Source organism: Bos mutus, chromosome 15, assembly GCF_027580195.1.
Source record: "Bos mutus isolate GX-2022 chromosome 15, NWIPB_WYAK_1.1, whole genome shotgun sequence".
Classification (NCBI taxonomy): Eukaryota; Metazoa; Chordata; class Mammalia; order Artiodactyla; family Bovidae; genus Bos; species Bos mutus.
Window position 1 is genome coordinate 76,016,834 of NC_091631.1, and position 18,195 is coordinate 76,035,028.

The following is an 18,195-nucleotide window of genomic DNA, read 5'->3' on the forward strand; positions in this document are numbered from 1 at the left end:
CCTCTCCCACCCATCTTTCCAGTCTTCTTTACTTCTTCTGCTCCTTCCATCTTCCTTTTTACCTCCATTCCTCCATTCCAGGTTCCTTTTACTTATTATCTCTTCCTTTAAAAAAATATCTCATACATATCTATTTTAGATAAAGGGATACATTTAGAAATGTAAAACATGTGAAAAGAAAGTAACATTTTTCACTGTGCCAGACATCACATGAAAAACTTTGAATATCTTGCACATACTTACTCACATTTTCAGTAACTATTCTTGAGTCTAGGCCTTAGGCAATGACCTGAGGTGCAAAAGGGCTGCCTATCTGTTTGTTCTATGTTGGGTAACAGATACTCTTTGTTTTTGTATCATATTCTGTTTAGGCAAGGAAGTGCCATCAAAGATATGTACAATGTAAAAATATTGCTTTGGATTTTATTGTTGTAATGAACAGCTGAGGCTGTAACTGAGCTGAGAACTGGAAGAAGATCAGGAGAATAACTACATGAAGAGAGGTATGAAGGAGAAGACAGAAATAACTCACAAAGTTTCACCAGCTGTGTTACAGACATGATTTTCAACATTTATCTTGTAGTTCCTAGAAGTCCTTAGGCACAAACAATGCACGTTTCTTGATTAATTAAAATAGCTTTGTGGTTAGCTCATTATATGCTGGGTAGAACCACATTAAGTATATCCATGTACATAAGTACATCAATTTATAGTTGATGCAAATTATGGGCCTTATTCCACTGTCTCCCTATGAGAAAATAAATTCTAGTCTATCATGGAAGAAGGAATGATTATCAGTGGGATATTTGTCCTTCATCTACAACAGATACAGTGATATACAATGTAACACAAAATTCAGCAACAAGAAGGAGTCTCTAATAGTGAAAAGTTTTTATTATATGAATATATTGAGAATCCATTTGCAAGCTGCCAACAGATCAATAAAACCCTGTTGGGTCCTCTCTTATGATATGTAGTCAAGTTTGTTTGATTGTTAGAGCTGTATATGTTAAAGGTAAACCACATATCATTCTGATATCAATTCATTTTCTGTATGGTTAAGTTATCATTTCTCTGTTGTGTCATTGTAAAGCTGTACTGTATGGGCTAGCCACATATTGCTATTGAGCAACTGATAGGTAGTTTTCTTAATTGACATGTTCTTAAATTTAAAATATACACTGGATATTGGAGACATGAGAAGTAGAAATGTAACATTTCTCATTAGTAATTTTTATATTGATTATATGTAGAAAATACAATATTTTGGATACTTTCAGTTAAAGAAAATATATTATCAGAATTACTCTTATCTGTTTCTTTTTTCCACCAAACTTTAAACTTTTTATTTTGTATTGGGCCATTGCCAATTACCCCACTGAACTGAAGTAAACTGAACTGAACTGAAGTGAGTTCAGGTCACTGAACTGAGCTGAACTGAGTGACTGAATTGAGCTGAACTCATACAATTAACAATGTTGTAGTAGTTTCAGGTAGACACCAAAGATATCCAGACAGACAGACATGTGCTCATATCCATTCTCCCCCAAACTCTCCTCCCATTCAGGCTGGAACATAACACTGAGCAAAGTTTCATGTGCTATATAATAAGTTATGGTTGGTTATCTACTTTAAATAATACAGCAATGTGTACATGACATTTGGTTGCTGAGGCAGGGAGGGTGGGGAGGGATAGTTAAGGATATTGGTAAGGTCTCTATATATATATTTTTAAATTTTTGATATGGCTGGTAGGTAATTTAAAATTACATACATGATGCACATGGATCATATTATATTTCTATTGAATTTATTGTTTAGCCACTCAGTTGTGTCTGACTCTTTGCAACACCATGGACTGCAGCTTGCCAGGCTTCCCAAACCTTCACCATCTCCCAGAGTTTGCTCAAATTTATGTCCTTTGAGTCAGTAATGCCATCCTACAATCTCACACTCTGTTGTTTCCTTCCCAGTATTAGGGTCTTTTCCATTGAGTCAGCTCTTCGCATCAGTTGGCCAAAGTACTGGAGCTTCAGCTTCACCACTGGTCCTTCCAATGAATATTCAGGGTTGATTTCCTTTAGGATTGACTGGTTTGATATACTTGCTGTCCAGGTGACTCCCATGAGTCTTCTCCAACACCACAGTTCAAAAGCATCAATTCTTCAACTCTCAGCCTTCTTTATGGTCCAGCTCTCACATCCATCCATGACTAATGGAAAACCATAGCCTAGAGTATACAGACCTTTGTCAGCAAAGTAACATCTCTGGTTTTTGATATGCTATCTAGGTTTTTCATAGCTTTTCTTCCAAGGAGAAAGCATCTTTAATTTCATGACTGCTGTCACCATCTGCAGTGAGTTTGGAGCCCAATAAATCAGTGTTTCCATTGTTTCCCCATCTATTGGTCATGAAGTGATGGAACCAGATGCCATGATCTTCGTTTTTGAAAGCTGAGTGTTAAATCAGCTTTTTCACTCCCTTCTTTCACCTTAATCAAGAGGTTCTTTAGTTCCTCTTTGCTTTCAGCCATAAGGGTGGTGTCATCTGCATATCTGAGGTTATTGATATTTCTCCCTACAATCTTGATTCAAGCTTGTGCTTCATACAGTCCAGTATTTCACATGATGTACTCTGTATATAAGTTAAATAAGCAGGTTGACAATATACAATCTTAACATATTCCTTTCCAATTTTTGGACCAGTTGATTGTAACATGTCCGGTTCTAACTGTTACTTCTTAACTTGCATACAGATTTCTCAGGAGGCAGGTAAGATAATCTGGTATTCCCATCTTTTTAATAATTTTTCATAGTTTGTCATTATCTACACAGTCAAAGAAGTGGACTAGTCAATGAAGTAGAAATATGTTTGCCTGGAATTCCCTTGCTTTTTCTATGATCCAGCAGGTGTTGGCTATTTATTTTATCTATCCTTCCTCTGCTTTTTTTTTTTACACTCAGCTTGTACATTTGGAAGTTCTCAGTTTCCATACTGTTGAAGCCTAGCTTGAAGGATTTTGAGCATTATCTTGCTAGCATGAAATGAATGTAACTGTCATTCTCCCTGTCCAGCTACCTATAAGTAATAAGCAGAAAAGAATGAGGTGGTATGTATCTGTGGCCCAGTATAACTTTATTTGTCTCATGGAAAGAAATAAATCAAAAAATTCTCCTATTAATGTATGAGGTACTTTCTCTTTGTAGAAAACAAAACCAAACATTTCAACAAGGGTCTTTAATTTGACCTCTAATATATCATGAGCTGCCGAGAGGAGCTACCCAATGCCCAAGGTAAGTAGCCATGAAAAGATAACCCACGCCCAAGCTAAGAGAAACACAAGTAAGATGGTAGGCACTGAAAGAGGGCATCAGAGGGCAGACAGACTAAAACCACAATCACAGACAACTAGCCAATCTGATAACATGGACCACAGCTTGTCTAACTCAATGAAACTAAGGCATACCATGTGGGGTCAACCAAGATGGATGGCTCATGGTGGAGAGGGCTGACAGAATGAGGTCCACTGGAGAAGGGAATGGCAAACCATTTCAGTATTCTTGCCTTGAGAACCCTATTAACAGTATGAAAAGGAAAAAAAGATGAACTCCCCAGGTCGGTAGGTGCCCAATATGCTACTGGAGATCAGTGGAGAATTAACTCCAGAAAAAAAGAAGGGATGGAGCCAAAGAAAAAAACAACACCCAGTTGTGGATGGGACTGGTGATAGAAGCAAGGTCCAATGCTGTAAAGAGCAATATTGCATAGGAACCTGGAATGTTAGGTCCATGAATCAAGGCAAATTGGAAGTGGTCATACAGGAGATGGCAAGAGTGAACATCAACATTCTAAGAATCAGCGAACTAAGATGGACTGGAATGGGTGAATTTAACTCAAATGACCATTATATCTACTACTGTGGGCCAGAATCCCTTAGAAGAAATGGAGTAGCCATCAGAGTCAACAAAAGAGTCCGAAATGCAGTACTTGGATGCAATCAGAAAAATGACAGAATGATCTCTGTTTGTTTCCAAGGCAAACCATTCAATGTTATGGTGATCCAAGTCTAGGCCCTGACCAGCAATGCTGAAGAAGCTGAAGCTGAACGGTTCTATGAAGACCTACAAGACCTTCCAGAACTAACACCCAAGAAAGATTTCCTTTTCATTATAGGGGACTGGAATACAAAAGTAGGAAGTCAAGAAACACCTGGAATAACAGGCAAATTTGGCCTTGGAGTACAGGATGAAGCAGGACAAAGGCTAATAGGGTTCTGCCAAGAGAATGCACTGGTCATAGCAAACAACCTCTTCCAACAACATAAGAGAAGACTCTACACATGGAAATCACCAGATGGTCAACAATGAAAGCAGATTGATTATATTATTTGCAGCCAAAGATGGAGAAACTCTATACAGTCAGCAAAAACAAGACCAGGACCTGACTGTGGCTCAGATCATTATCACCTTATTGCCAAATTCAGACTTAAATTGAAGAAAGTGGGGAAAACCACTAGACTATTCAGATAGTATCTAAAAAAATCCCTTATGACTGTATAGTGGAAGTGAGAAATAGATTTAAGAGACTAGATCTGATAGAGTGCCTGGTGAACTATGGATGGAGGTTTGTGACATTGTACCGGAGACAGGAATCAAGACCATCCCCAAAAACAAGGAATGCAAAAAAGCAAAACGGCTGTCTGAGGAGGCCTTACAAATAGCTGTGAAAAGAAGAGAAGCAAAAAGCAAAGGAGAAAAGGAAAGATATACCCATTTGAGTGTAGAGTTACAAAGAAAATCAAGGAGATATAAGAAAGCCTTCCTCAGCAATCAATGCAAAGAAATAGAGAAAAACAATAGAACAGGAAAGACTAGAGATCTCTTCAAGAAAATTAGAGATACCAAGGGACAATTTCATTCAAAGATGGGCTCACTAAAGGACAGAAATTGTATAGACCTAACAGAAGCTAAGAGTCAGACACGACTGAGCGACTTCTCACCTTTCATTTTCATGCATTGGAGAAGGAAATGGCAACCCACTCCAGTGTTCTTGCCTGGAGAATCCCAGGGATGGTGGAGCCTGGTGGGCTGCCGTCTATGGAGTCGCACAGAGTCGGACATGACTGAAGTGACTTAGCAGCAGCAACAGCAACAGAAGCAGAAGATATTTACAAGAGGTGGCAAGAATACACAGAAGAACTGTACAAAAAAGAGCTTCATGACCCAGATAATCATGATGGTGTGATCACACACACTCAGCTAGAGCCAGACATCTTGGAATGTAAAGCCAAGTGGGCCTTAGGAAGCATCAGTACGAACAAAGTTAGTGGAAGTGATGGAATTCCAGTTGAGCTGTTTCAAATCCTGAAAATGATGCTGTGAAAGTGCTGCACTCAATATGCCAGCAAATTTGGAAAACTCAGCAGTGGCCACAGGACTGGAAAATGGCAGTCTTCATTCCAATCCCAAAGAAAGGCAATGCCAAAGAATGCTCAAACTACCACACAATTGCAGTCATCTCACACACTAGTAAAGTAATTCTCAAAATTCTCGAAGCCAGGCTTCAGTAATACGTTAACTGTGAACTTCGTGATGTTCAAGCTGGTTTTAAAAAGGCAGAGGAACCAGAGATCAAATTGTCAACATCCACTGGATCATTGAAAAAGCAAGAGAGTTCCAGAAAAAATATCTATTTCTGCTTTATTGACAATGCCAAAGCCTTTGACTGTGTGGATCACAATAAACTGTGGGAAATTCTGAAAGAGATGGGAATACCAGACCACCTGACCTGCCTCTTGAGAAACCTGTATGCAGGTTAGGAAGCAACAGTTAGAACTGGACATGGAACAACAGACTGGTTCCAAATAGGTAAAGGAGTATATCAAGGTTGTATATTGTCACCCTGCTTATTTAGCTTATATGCAGAGTACATCATGAGAAACGCTGGGCTGGAGGAAGCACAAGCTGGGATCAAGATTGCCGGGAGAAATATCAATAACCTCAGATATGCAGATGACACCACCCTTTTGGCATAAAGTGAAGAAGAACTAAGTAGTCTCTTGATGAAAGTGAGAGAGGACAGTGAAAAGGTTGGCTTAAAGTTCAACATTCAGAAAACTAAGATCATGTCATCTGGTCCCATCATTTCACGGCAAATAGATGGGGAAGCAGTGGAAACAGTGACTGACTTTATTTTTCTGGGCGCCAAAATCACTGTAGATGGTGATTGCAGCCATTAAATTAAAAGACACTTACCTCCTGGAAGGAAATTTATGACCAACCTAGACAGCATATTAAAAAGCAGAGACATCACTTTATCTTCAAAGGTCCGTCTAGTCAAGGTTATGATTTTTCCAGTGGTCATGTATGGATGTGAGATTTGGACTATAAAGAAAGTTGAGCACTGAAGAATTGATGATTTTGAATTGTGGTGTTGAAGAAGACTCTTGACTGTCCCTTGGCCTGCAAGGAGATGCAATCAATACATACTAAAAGAGATCAGTCATGGGTATTCATTGAAAGGACTGATGTTGAAGCTGAAACTCCAATACTTTGGCCAACTGATGCAAAGAGATGACTCATTTGAAAAGACCGTGATGCTGGGAAAGACTGAGGACAGGAAGAGAAGGGGACGACAGAGGATGAGATGGTTGGATGGCATCACCGACTCAATGGACATGGGTTTGGGTGGTCTCCGGAATTTGGTGATGGACAGGGAGGCCTGGCGTGCTGCTGTTCATGGGGTCACAAAGAGTTGAACACGACTGAATGACTGAACTGAACTGAACTGATCCAGTCATAATGGGACTTTTTCTATTACCTCTGCAAATGTAAATGAAATGAAGATTAGAAAATACAAGTTGCAAGAAGATAAACAGTATCTCTGAGAAGAGGACAGAGAGCAGGAGGGTGAACATCTGAGAAACTTTGTGGCAACTGTTGTTGTTGTTCAGTAGTTAACTCGTGCCTGACTCTTTGTGACCCCATGCACTGTAACCCGCCAAGCTCATCTGTCTGTGTGACTTTCTGAGGATGTCACAGTGGGACTCACACTTTGTGAGGATAAGCACATACCCAATTTATGGACGAGAGAGATCTAATTCAAGAAGTGAGAAGAAATAAGTTTATACCAAATTTATATGTTCTACATGTAAGCTGGTTACTCTTCTAGAAAATAATGTCAAAGAATTTAAGCACTATTTTTTCTTTAATTTAACATTTTTTGGAGTAAAGTTTTCCTCTTCAACATGAAATAAAATGTCTACAAAACCCATCAGGTAATAATAATTGTTGGTAGTATTAGAATAACCTTATCCTCAGGCAATTTGGAGTTATGTAAAAAGAAGATCAAAAATATACCACAAGCTTTGACCCAGTAATTCCCATGTTAGGAAGTTGATATATGAAAATAATTACATTTTGACAGATTTTTAAAGATATGGGTCTTTAAAATTGCTTCTCATTTGGGCAGTTGAGAACAAGCTAGATGGAATACTTTACAAAGGCCCCTCCTGTAATAATCCTCCATGTCCCCCACTTGACAGAGCTGTTGGGCTTCTCACTTCTCTAAAATGGCCAATCTCCTCTTCATCCCAGGGCCCCACAGACTGCCCATCACATTTCTCACACATTCCATTAAACAAGACTGCTCCGTGCTTTTTCTATTGCATATACATTTTAAATTAGTTAGATGTGAGTGTTGCTGACGTATGTAACCTCATTTATCTTCAGTCTGTAATCTCCATGAGGTAGTGGTCAAGTTTGGTTGCTCAATAGGTCTCAAACAGTGCCAGCAATTAGTAAGCAGTAAGTGTTTACTAGTAGCTCAGTCAGTAAAGAATCTCCCTGCAGCGCAAGAGACCTGGATTCAATCCCTGGGTCGGGAAGATACCCTGGAGGAGGAAATGGCAGCCCACTTCAGCATTCTCGCCTGGAGAATCCCATGGACAGAGCAGCCTAGTGGACTGCAGCCCATAGGGTCGCAAGAGTCGGACACAACTTAGAGACTAAACCACCATTATCACCAAGTGTTTACCGAATGAATTAGTGGATAAAATCCTTTCTAGATTACATCTCATAAAATTTATTTTTCTGAATTCTATAAAATTTATAGAATACTTGCTCCAAAAAAAAATGCCACATATTGTCTGATGTCTGGTGACTCTGCGCAATTGTTATTTTCTAAACACCATGTCATTAAATTATGATTTTTCTTAAAAAGATTTGATTACTTCTCTGCATTATAGAAGAAAGTACTGCTTAATTAGCAGATAGGTTATACTGAAATCTCTATTTTCTTGTTAAATTTTCATTAAACTCACTAACCAAAGATAATGCAAAAGTTATCTTCCAGGAATAAAATTTTTGAAAATTCAAAAGAAAAAAGGAGATGTGCATTGCATTGTATGCATTTTTGGGTCAGTGCCTTAGGCATATGATTACTTGCTTGGACTATATTTTATTTCACATATACTTGAATCTGTTATAACTGAGAATTTTTACATTAGCTCCATAATTAGGGCTATATATCACCTAAATATACAAAAAAACAATGTTCATGAGAAAGTGCTAAAAAATTCACTAACTTAAGTAATTTTCAGTAAAAGTCAAATACCCACAAATAAGCCTGGTTTATTCTGGGTTATTCAGTGACTCTCCATGTTTTGACAGTTGTTCTACACTCAAGAAGGAATTGGCAACCCACTGCAGTACTTTTGCTTGGAGAATTCCATAGACATAAGAGAGGATAATGGCAACCCATTCCAGTGTTCTTGCCTGGAGAATCCCAGGGACGGGGGAGCCTGGTGGGCTGCCGTCTATGGGGTCGCACAGAGTTGGACACGACTGAAGTGACTTAGCAGCAGCAGCATGAGCCTGGCAGGCTACAGTTCGTGGGATTGGAATGAGCTGAACATGACTGAGTGTCTTTTTCTTTTCTACACTTACAGTATTATGTTCTTTTCTATGACACTAAACTCTTTGTTGAAACTGTTGCACTTATCAGACTTTAATGTTTATGTATCCACTGTACTCTTTAAGGTCTTGCTCATGGTAAATCCTTTGAAATATATTTAAAATGGGCCTTAGAAATGGAAGAAATACTTTATGGGGATTGAGATTTATTTTTATATTTGCTGTTGTTGTTGTTCAGTCACTAAGTTGTGTCCGACTCTGCAACCTCATGGACTGCAGCATGCCAGGCTTTCCTGTTTCTCACTATCTCCCAGAATTTGCCCAAGTTCTTGTCCACTGAGTCAGTGATTCCATTCAACCATCTCATCCTTTGCTACCCTCTTCTCCTTTGGTCTTCAATCTTTCATAACATCAGGGTCTTTTCCAATGAGTTGGCTCTTCACATCAGGTGGTCAAAGTATTAGAGCTTCAACTTCAGCGTCAGTCTTTCCAATTAATATTCAAAGTCGATTTCCTTTAGGATTGATTGGTTTGATCTCCTTGCTGTCCAAGGGGCTCTTGGGAGTATTCTCCAGCATCACAGTTCCAAAGCATCAATTCTTTAGTACTTAGCCTTCTTCATGGTCCAACTCTTTGATCCATACATGTTTACTGGAAAGACCATAGCTTTGACTGTATGGAACTTTGTCAGCAAAGTGATGTGTTTGCTTTTAAATACACTGTCTATGTTTGTCATAGTTATCCTGCCAAGGAGCAAAATATCTTCTAATTTCATGGCTGCAGTTGAAAGACTGTTGCTGAGCTGTGAAAGATGCTGAGATTCTTGGCCTCCAGAGGAGAGGAATTCAATCTGATGCCAGTGACAAGGTTTGATCACTCAGAGACGTTGTGTAATAAAGTTTTATTAAAGTATAAAAGAACTAGAGAAGGCTTTGGACATAGACATCAGAAGAGGGCAGAAAGAATGTTCCCTAATCTTTAGCAGGAAGTTATATACCTACTAGCAGGATGCTAATTAGAGAAAGGAAATTTCTCAAAACTCAGAGAATGGTACCAGGCCCCTCACATGCAACATGCATTTTGAGATAACATTGGCACAAAGTCACCCCAGGACATAAAACAACTGACATGAACCTTGAAGAAAGGCAGGTCTCCAAGGAAACACATGATCTCATTAACATAGATTAGGAGAACATTTGTATGAGCAAAACATATTGGATTGTTGAGCCATTATCAGTTCTGAATATTCAGTTCAATTCAATTCAGTTCAGTAGCTCAGTCCCAACTCTTTGTGACCCCATGGACTTCAGCATGCCAGGCTTCCCTGTCCATCACCAACTCCTAGAGCTTGTTCAAACTCATGTCCATTGAGTCGGTGAGGTCATCCAACCATTTCATACTCTGTCATCCCCTTCTCCTCCTGCCTTCAATCTTTCCCACCATCAGGGACTTTTCCAATGAGTCAGTTCTTCACATCAGGTGGCCAAAGTATTGGAGTTTCAGCTTCAGCATCAGTCCTTTCAATTCAGGACTGATTTCCTTTAGGATGGACCGGTTGGATCTCCTTACAGTCTAAGGCACTCTCAAGAGTCTTCTCCAACACCACAGTTCAAAAGTATCAATTCCTTGATGTTCAGCTTTCTTCATTGTCCAACTCTCACATCCATACATGACTACTGGATAAACCATAGCTTTGACTAGATGGACCTTTGTTGGTAAACTAATGTTTCTGCCTTTTAATATGCTGTCCAGTTTGGTCATAACTTTTCTTCTAAGCAGCAATCATCTTTTAATATCATGGCTGCAGTCACCATCTTCAGTGATTTTGGAACCCCCCAAAATAAAGTCTGTCACTGTTTCCATTGTTTCCCATCTATTTTCTATGAAGTGATGGGAGTAGATGCCATAATCTTAGTTTTCTGAATGTTGAGCTTTAAGCCAGCTTTTTCACTCTCCTCTTTACTTTCATCAAGAGGCTCTTTAGTTCTTCTTCACTTTCTGCCATATGGTGGTACAATCTGCATATCTGAGGTTATTGATATTTCTCCTGGCAATCTTGATTCCAGCTTGTCTTTCATCCAGCCCAGCATTTCTCATGATGTACTCTGCATATAAGTTAAATAATCAGGGTGACAGTATACAGCCTTGATGTACTCTTTTCCCAATTTGGAATCAGTCTGTTGTTCCATGTCCAGTTCTAACTGTTGCTTCTTGACCTGCATACAGATTTCTCAGGAGGCAGGTCAGGTGGTCTGGTATACCCATCTCTTTCAGAATTTTCCACTGTTTGTTGTGATCCACAGAGTCAAAGGCTCTTGCCTAGTCAATAAAGCAGAAGTTTATGTTTTTCTGGAACTCTCTTGCTTTTTTGATGATCCAGTGGACATTGGCAATTTGATATCTGTTTCCTCTGCTTTTTCTAAATCCAGCTTGAACATATTGCAGTAGAGAAGATAAAATTAAAGGAACAAATTCAACAGTTAATTAAATAATTAATTGATTGAAGTTTTAAAATTCCTGTAAAATTTCAAGGTATTTTGAGAGTTTATAAAAGTAAAGACTGTCCTAAGCTGAGATAAAAAGTAAAAAAAAAAAAGACCCTGCAAAGAAATGCATTTTGAGTTGAGCTCAGAAAGATGAGTAAAAATTAATTAGTTGATCAGAAGGGGTTAGCACACAACCAGGCCTCCCAGGCAGATTAATAGTATGTGCAAAACCCAGGGTAGATAAACAGAGATAAGGGACTTGAGATGGGGCTGATGGAAAACTGTGCACCAGATCCTGTGATGCCTTGAAGGCCTTACTTATGATTTTGTTAACAATGGTGGTCTTTGTCTACAAATAAAGGAAAGACTAGGAGAGGTTTAAATAAAGACCAAGCATGAACAAGTTCACAATTTTTAAAGAACATTATGTTTTCAGTGTAGAAAATAAATTGAAGGAGAGTAAAAATAAGTTCAAGCAGTAACAGTAACAGTAACAGTAGGCAGTAACAGTGAGAAGTCAGGATGGAAAAATATTTTCATTTTATTAGTGAAGGTCTGGATATAGATGACATTTCTTATCATAATTATGCTTACTGATATGCTTATATTGTTTCACAATTTGGAAAGGAAAGCAAGCCTTTCTGCTGCAGTACTGTAGTGTTTTCAGGTTTTGTAGACTGTTGATATAACAAAGACAAAAACAACCCTTCATTACTTAAATACTGTAATATCATTCGGAGTACAAATCTTGTGATTTCTGGAAGGTCAAAGATCCTGAGAACTATATTGCCATATGTATTAGTTTCTGGTTGTTACTGTAACAAATAACCACAAACTAAATGGCTTAAAACAACATATATTTATTATCTTATATCTCTGGAGGTCAGAAGTCTAAAATGGGATGACAGAGTTGTGTTCTACTGACTCTCTAGAAGTAGAATGCATTCCTTTGCCTTTCCTAGTTTTCTAGAGGCCATCCATATTAACTGGCCCTTGACCTCTTTCCCGTATCACTCTGACCTTTGCTTCTACTGTTAAATCCTCTTTGATTGTGACTCTCCTGCCTCACTCCTGTAAGGGTGATTATAATTATCAGTCTATGATTATATTGGGCCCACCTAGATAATCCATATTCATCTCCTATCTCAGAATCCTAAATGTAATCACATCTGCGAAGTACCTTTTATGATGTAAACTTACATATTCCTGGGTTTTAAGGATTGGGATATGGACATCTTTGACTTGAGGTGGGGAAGGTGGCATTATTCTACTACAGTATATGCTGAATTTTCTTGTCATTTGTAAGTGTCACTATAACTGTCAATACACAAAATTCAGTTTCTAGTAAGCTCAAAATATAAATAATTAAAGTCTATATTTTATCTTGATTGCATTAACAGATGGCAAACAGTTGTAATAATGGAGCAGAAAAGTCCCTAAGTATTGTATGAGACTAAAATGAATAAAAATGCCATATGCCCTAAAAAGCACAATGAAATTCATTAAATGATTCAGTGAAATAAAGATGCTCAGTTGAAGATTTCAGCATTATGATGCTGTTACTTGGATTGCCTATCATACTAGGCACTAGGGGATGAAGAGGGAAGCTTGGCATTCTGCAGTCCATGGTGTCACAAAGTCAGACAAGATAGAGCAACTGAACTCAGCTAAACTGTAATATCAGCTCTATGAGTTCAGGCTCTTTTCCCTGTGTACTGCTGTTCTCATACTTGATATCATGCACATATAAATATTCTATTCATATTTGTTTAATGAATAAATGAAGGAAAAGGTTTTGAGACATGAAATGCTTAGTTCAGAGCCCAGTCCTACCCATTTATAATTTTTGCTTTATTCATGTTGTATAACTTTTTGAGTCCAATTATTTATTAGCTGTGAAAGGGGTAATCATACCGTCTTAAGCACAATGACACCTTCTTAAGCAGGCTTTGTAAATGTTGAACATAAGTAAAGTTCTTAGCACACAGTAGGTACTTGGCAAGCATTAGTATATATTAAAACAAATTTTTAATATTGGTTATCTTAGCTCACAGCTACCTTAAGCCCTGCTATTCAGTGTTGCTATTCAGTTCCCTATAAGCATGTTAGAAAAGTAGAATATGCAGGTTCACCTCAAACCCACTAAATCAGATTCTCATTTTATCTCTAGCATCTTAGGAGGCTCAGTAGTAAATAATCTGCCTGGAAAGCAGAAGACGTGGGTTCAGTACTTGAGTCAGAAAGATCGCCTGGAGAAGGAAATGGCTATCTACTCCAGTGTTCTTGCCTTGGAAATCCATGGAGAGAGAAGCCTTGTGGGCTACAGTTCACTGGGGTTGCAAAGAGTCAGCCGTGATTTAGCAACTGAGCAGCAGCAGCAGTTCTCCCAATTCTCTCTTTAAAATTTGAAAACCATTATGCTTACATTTCACTGATTTCAATTGCTTTACACCGTCTTGGGAGATATCTAACAATGCTTTATTTGTTATCTGATTTAGTTTGATTAAATATTTAAAAAAGGAAGCTGAGGATCTTTTAGTGAGGGTCAGAGGAGCCTGGCACACTGCAGTCCATGGTGTTTCAGGGAGTTGGACAGGACATAGCAACTGAACAACAGCAATAGCAAACTTTGTCTTTGACCTGTCATTCTTTATTAAAAAGTACTTATGCTTGAAACTGATCTGTTGTGCAATGGCTATGTAACTTGCAGGCCAATAGCTAGCATCTGATTGAGGAACATTAGCTTTCTAAGAAATATTTGTACTTACCTTTGAAAGAAGAGGAACGTTTTTACTGCAATGTATGGTAAGAGTAGTCAGACAATGCAGCTAAAGCAAACTTCATCACTTGCCAAGCTCCATGTGGGATAAGTGCCCAAATCAATAGTTTAGGTAACATAATTGCTGCTTAACAAATTGTATCCAAGTTTCCTGAGATGAAATAACCCAAATTTCATTGTTGTGATTGAAACGACATTGTGAAAGAATGAGACTCAAGTGTCTGGATTAAGGGACATGGTCAGAGAAATTTAGTAGTGTGTAGGAAAGAGGTTCGTTTTTATTATTCAACTAAGTGTCATATAGTAATTTGCTTCCAGTTTTCATCTCAAAAGGACTGGGCTGCATTATGCCTTGTTTAGCATCCCCACAGAGCTGAGCCAAGAACTAAAGCCTGTTTGATGCTAATGGAAGCTTTGTGCTTGGATTAGCCCTACAAGATCTGTGCGGTAACTCAATATTAGTGTTTGGGTAACCACAAGGGGAAATAGCTGTTACACAGAAGGATGGCTCTTACAGCAGTCAGGATATTTGCAATTTTAAGTGTCCTTTAGTTTCTCTCTCTCTCTCTCTCTCCCGCTCTCCCGCTCTCCTGCTCTCCCTCTCTCTTTATAAGTTATTTACTCTTTACTGGAGAAGGCAATGGCACCCCACTCCAGTACTCTTGCCTTGAAAATCCCATGGATGGAAGCAGGGCCTTCCAGGTGGCTAAGTGGGAAAGAATCCACCTGCCAATGCAAGAGACTCAGGAGATCTGGTTTTGATCCCTGCATTGGGAAAATCCCCTGGAGTAGGAAATGGCAACCTATTCCAGTATTCTTGCCAGAAAAATTCCGTGGATAGGGGAGACTGGAGGGCTACAGTCCATGGGGTCACAATGAGAGGGACGTGACTGAGCACACACACAGTACCAGCTGCATATTCTTAGAACACCAATGCCTACCTTAACTGAAATTTCATTGGACAAGTAGGAGACTTGCTGCTGCTGCTGCTAAGTGGCTTCAGTCGTGTCTGACCCTGTGCAACCCCATAGACAGCAGCCCACCAGGCTCCCCTGTCCCTGGGATTCTCCAGGCAAGAACACTGGAGTGGGTTGCCATTTCCTTCTCGAATGCTTGCATGTATGCTAAGGTGCTTCAGTCGTGTCTGACTCTGTGTGACCCCATGGACAACAGCCAGTCCAATTCTTCTGCTTTCTGGCAGTGTATCCTGGTGGAAACCACCTTACCTCTCTGGGCTTTAAGACAACTGGATTAGATAACCTCTACCCACTCCAGTATCCTTGCTTGGAGAATTCCATGGCCAGAGCAGCCTGGCGGCCACAGTCCTTTAAGTTGCAAAGAGCTGGACATGACTGAACAACTAACACTTTCACTTTCAAAGTCTTTTCCAGAGAAAATTTCTATGGTTAAAGATTTTAATTAAAAATGAAACTTTTGATAAAAGAAAAAAAAAGTATCAAAAAATTTTCTTCCTAAAGTCCAAAGAAGGAAATGATGGAATCCATGGAGTATTTACAGCTATGGTACAAATTATCATTATTATTATTATTATTGCTTATAGCCATTCATGGAGAGAGTCTATGAATTTCATCAAATTCTTTAATAGATTTGTGACCCAAAATTATGCAAAGAATATGACAGGAGCACAAATGAAGAGTTAAGAGTGTTTGTTTGAAAAGATAGTTATTTTTGCATCTCTTAAATTTTTAACAATGATTAACTTATGATAACACCACACATATAAATGTTACCTACATACATACACAAACACACATGCCACACATACACTTTATACAAACACACATACATATCTGGGATAATTTATCCTGTGCTTGGCTAATCCTGTGACTTGTTTTTTATTCAAACATTATCCTCAATGGTGAAAAATTGAAAGCATTTCCCCTAAAGTCAGGAACAAGACAAGGGTGCCCACTCTCACCACTACTATTCAACATAGTTTGGAAGTTTTGGCCACAGCAATCAGAGCAAAAAAGAGAAATAAAAGGAATCCAAATTGGAAAAGAAGAAGTAAAACTCTCACTGTTTGCAGATGACATGATCCTCTATATAGAAAACCCTAAAGACTCGACCAGAAAATTAATAGGGCTAATCAAAGAATATAGTAAAGCTGCAGGATATACAATCAACACACAGAAATCCCTTGCATTCCTATACACTAACAATGAGAAAACAGAAAGAGAAATTAAGGAAACAATTCCATTCACCATTGCAACAAAAAGAATAAAATACTTAGGAATATATCTACCTAAAGAAACTAAAGACCTATATATAGAAAACTATAAAACATTGGTGAAAGAAATCAAAGAGGACACTAACAGATGGAAAAATAAACCATGTTCATGGATCAGAAGAATCAATATAGTGAAAATGAGTATACTACCCAAAGCAATCTATAGATTCAATGCAATCACTATCAAGCTACCAACGGTATTTTTCACAGAGCTAGAACAAATAATTTCACAATTTGTATGGAAATACAAAAAATCTCGAATAGCCATAGCAATCTTGAGAAAGAAGATTGGAACTGGAGGAATCAACCTACCTGACTTCAGGCTCTACTACAAAGCCACAGTCATCAAGATAGTATGGTACTGGCACAAAGACAGAAATATAGATCAGTGGAACAAAATAGAAAGCCCAGAGATAAATCCACGCACCTATGGACACCTTATCTTTGACAAAGGAGGCAAGAATATACAATGGATTAAAGACAATCTCTTTAACAAGAGGTGCTGGGAAAACTGGTCAACCACTTGTAAAAGAATGAAACTAGACCACTTTCTTTTTTTTTTAATTTTATTTTTAAGCTTTACATAATTGTATTAGTTTTGCCAAATATTAAAATGAATCTAACACCATACACAAAAATAAACTCAAAATGGATTAAAGATCTAAACGTAAGACCAGAAACTATAAAACTCCTAGAGGAGAACATAGGCAAAACACTCTCCAATATACAGCACAGCAGGATCCTCTATGACGCACATCCCAGAATATTGGAAATAAAAGCAAAAATAAACAAATGGGATCTAATTAAAATTAAAAGCTTCTGCACAACAAAAGAAACTATAAGCAAGGTGAAAAGACAGCCTTCAGAATGGGAGAAAATAATAGCAAATGAAGCAACTGATAAACAACTAATCTCAAAAATGTACAAGCAACTCCTATAGCTCAATTCCAGAAAAATAAAGGACCCGATCAAAAAATGGGCCAAAGAACTAAATAGACATTTCTCCAAAGAAGACATACAGATGGCTAACAAACACATGAAAAGATGCTCAACATCACTCATTATCAGAGAAATGCATATCAAAACCACAACGAGGTACCATTTCACGCCAGTCAGAATGACTGTGATCCAAAAGTCTACAAGCCATAAATGCTGGAGAGGGTGTGGAGAAAAAGGAACCCTCTTACACTGTTGGTGGGAATGAAAACTAGTACAGCCACTATGGAGAACAGTGTGGAGATTCCTTAAAAAAACTGGAAATAGAACTGCCATACAACCCATCAATCTTACTGCTGGGCATACACACCGAGGAAATCAGAATTGAAAGAGATACGTGTACCCCAATGTTCATCGCAGCACTGTTTATACTAGCCAGGACATGGAAGCAACCTAGATGTCCATCAGCAGATGAATGGATAAGAAAGCAGTGGTACATATACACAATGGAGTATTACTCAGCCATTAAAAAGAATACATTTGAATCAGTTCTAATGAAGTGGATGAAACCGGAGCCTATTATACAGAGTGAAGTAAGCCAGAAAGAAAAACACCAATACCGTATACTAACGCATATATATGGAATTTAGAAAGATGGTAACGACAACCCTGTATGCGAGACAGTAAAAGAGACACAGATGTATAGAACAGTCTTTTGGACTCTGTGGGAGAGGGAGGGGGAGGTTGATTTGGGAGAATGGCATTAAAACATGTACAATATCATATAAGAAATGAATCGCCAGTCCACGTTCGATGCAGGATACAGGAAGC